Source organism: Mycena indigotica (genome assembly GCF_014461135.1).
Source record: "Mycena indigotica strain 171206Taipei chromosome Unknown Mind.scaff0012, whole genome shotgun sequence".
Classification (NCBI taxonomy): domain Eukaryota; kingdom Fungi; phylum Basidiomycota; class Agaricomycetes; order Agaricales; family Mycenaceae; genus Mycena; species Mycena indigotica.
This window is the reverse complement of record NW_023503011.1, coordinates 951111-954730: the sequence shown is the minus strand read 5'-3', so window position 1 is coordinate 954730 and position 3620 is coordinate 951111.

Below are 3620 nucleotides of genomic sequence, written 5' to 3'. Positions count from 1 at the left end.
CGTCCTACTTATATACTAATTCCAGGCTGACTAATACTGACTCACTCTGACTCATACCGACTCACCCTGACTCACGTCATGACTCACTCTGACTCGGATTGATATGACTCAGTCTGAGTCATTGATGGATTGATGGATGATATCATCTAACCCAATATGGTAAGGCTGTGCTAGCCTTCGTTTGGGGTTGGTTGGTGTGATGTGGTAGAGGTTGATGATATCATCAGAAATTGATGATGGGATCAAATGTGCCACTGTCATCAGTGATCAGCCTAGAAAGTGTAACAGTTATCTTCCATATACGCACAGTCGTTCTGACTTGTTCTTAGACGTTTCACGTCAGGATCTCGTCAACGACATATTCTATGGACTATACGAATACCCGAAACCTCAGCTTCACCACCATATTCTGGTATACAAATGCAAGGGCTGCCACCAGGACGATCATCTGGATGAGGAGACTGAACATGGCGATGACGCGCGCCGCCAGCCGACGGTTGTTGGTTTTCTTGCGCCAGACATAGATCTGATTGGGTCCTCCAATGTCGCGAGACTTGGCTGCAAAAATGGTAGGAGTCCCAGAAATATCCGCCGTCTAAAACTCATGAGTGAGAACTACAGATTTCTGGCACAACACTGACCGCTATCGTCTGAACCCAGTCGTCCTTGTCGACTTTGATTTGCGCTACTCGATTTCCGCTCCGACGGTCATGCACATAAACCATTCCGTGGTCACTACCGCTAACGATGGACGCGCCTTCATCGGCAAGACAAACTTGACGGACACGCATGGACTTGTTCACGGGGATGTCAAAACTCTTCACGAGTTGACGATCTCCGAGCCGATAGAAGTTGACGCCGGTTGACGGGTCATCCATGCAGAGTATGCCCTTGCTCGCATCGAGAGCAATATCGCCACTAACACTGTTCATTCTAGGCCTTGTGCGCGAAGAAAAACTCACATTCTTTTCCCAACCTTCCATGTGGTCGATAGACTTGGAGGAACATTGCCGCAAACGATATAGCTACTCAAGGTAAGATTTCTTTATCTTACGCTGTGAAATTGCTTACACTGTACCACAGTATAGTCCAAACACCATCAATTCGCGTTCATTGCCGTGCATCGCCCCGAATGCCAATGCTCGCGGGAACGCAGTTTGAGATGTTGTGGGAGAAAACTTCAATCAAATCCATCGACGCGCTCAGCCTATACATCTGAAGAACACCACCTCGATGACAAACAGCCAGTCGATTGGTCGTCGCTTCAAAGGCCAAACCGCTGATTTCTGCTGGTTGCACCAAATGCCTGCACCAGAGTTCTGTAAAAGCGATGGTCTTTCCCTATGGCAGATAAGATTTGGCCCCTTGCATTTTACAAACACTCGCCGTTTCTTCGCGCCAACATTGCAAATGCCCGCCTTCCGTTCCGACGATGAGGGCCTCGCCGACATCGTCATCTCGCTTAAAGCCATAGCAGGCATGTTGTCGCACCACAAACATCGGATGACGCTGGGGCCCGGACTTGACGCCAGGTTCCCAGGTCCCACACTTTAGTTCCGTCGGACCCTCCCAGCAAAATCAGTTCGAGTTGGAAGGATCTCATAAAGTCTTACCTCCGCTGGCCAGAAACTTGGCGTCTTCCCGCACGGCGAGACTAAGAATGGCGCCGGAATGGCCTTCGAGGCGACACTGGAGGTGATAGTGGACGTCCATCCAGAGGATATTATGGAGTACAAGGTGGGCAAGCTATTTTATCATTCCACGCTTCGCTTAGAACAACAATTAGGTCTTATGACAAACGGAGATAAGATACGGATGGCTATCAAATTACTCCATCACACAATAAAAACAAGGCACTGGACTTGGCCCATCGAACAACATGGCCATCGACTCCTTCGTTGCCGCTGTCGAGCCACCCCCCGCCCCCGTTGTCTTGCTCCTTGCCCATACTGACATCGTTAAACCAACCTTTTCCCGACTCCTCATGCACGAAGACCTGGAACAACTTGGTCCCTCGCTCGCGTCCAAGAAGAAGATCGTTGCCTTCACGCCAGCTGCCACACCGTCTGCGGCGTCAATCCCGAAGCTCTTCGACCCAGCGGCACCAAAGGTCCCCGCCCCACATGGAGGCGCTTCACGCGTCAAGTTGGACCAGTATCTGTCTGGTTATCTCTGGCCAGAGTTTCGCGTCAAGGCCTTTGTGGTGCGTAAATCCAAAGCCGTAATACCAACTTTCTCACCTGCTTTCTTCAGGCGTTTATCAAGGAACAAGGCGCGACCCTTAACCCCAGCATTTCTTATGATCAGCAGGACGGGAAACTTGTGGAAGCCATTATCAATGCGGTAGGTCTTCTGCTCATATCAATGGATCGTTCTCATGGCTATTCGGATATAGGCGATCAAAGCTTTCCCAGAAGTAGACAGATTCGAGTCGCAATGGCCTGTCGAAACCGTCCTGATCAACTTCTGCAAGAACGAAGTCAAAAAGTATAACGAGAAGGAGAAAGCACGATCTGAGCAAGTGCTCGAGGGGAAATCCAACGGAGCCCCTTAAGAAATAATTGGGGAGCTGAGACGAACTCTGCGCAAGGTCTGCCCAGTTCTCACTATTCCTCTTCATGTCCTAATCTGGCCGCTTCAGCGACTCTAATATTACCATGCTTGTATTCCTGCATCCAATCCATTAGTCTATATTTGCCTCTCGAAGGCGATCGTGAATCGCGATCACGTGCCGATGGGTCGGCCGACAGATTAGTCATCGGCCGATGCCATAATTTTGCCAATTGACGCGCATCATGGCGGGCGGCGGAGACAATAATGCAAAATAAGGGAAACAATTAGCTGGTTTGAGCTAAAACTGAGGCGTCGGCACATCGTTCCTTCAACAACCCTCCAGCGATACCCCACTCTCCCCTCATTTCATGCACGGCCGATTATTTGTCTCCCCAGCAGGCCGCGTACGTGCTTATTGCTGGGCCATTTATCACGTCCAACTGACGTCTTTCTAGAAGAGCCGCAACAGGCGAAATATCTCTTTGAGATTCTATTCCGCCTATGGCCGCGCCATTGCAACATCCACCCCAGTTCTCCAGCGTCCCTTGCGCTCCAGCTTCCGCCACTTTATTGCACTTGACACCGTGCTTGGCGACTACGAGATTCAGCCCCACGTGCACGAAATCCACGCCATCGTCCAATCCCGCGATCACAACGGTCGCATTCAAGTTAAACGATTCCGTGTCTTCTACAAAAATCACACCAAACTTCCCCTCCATCGTCGGCTCAATATCCATGGCGACATCGCCATTGTTCGAATGGACGATCACGGCGAACCACTCAACCTCCGGCCTTGCGAACATGGCATTGCCGATTTCATTGCCCTCACGTCAGTGTCATTTCACTGACGCCCTCATCCTTGACTGATTCCATTCAGGGTGAAAGACGACATCCGAAGAATCCAAGCAACTCGTATTCCCAAGAAATGTTTCATTAAATACATCTGTATGGCGAACGGCTTTACTACTCCTACCACTACCTATCCCTTGTAATTGTTTTTATGAAATGCTGTCACTTCCTCTCATTCCCGTTGCATTCCCGGGTTCGTTGCTCGTTGTTCGTGCGCA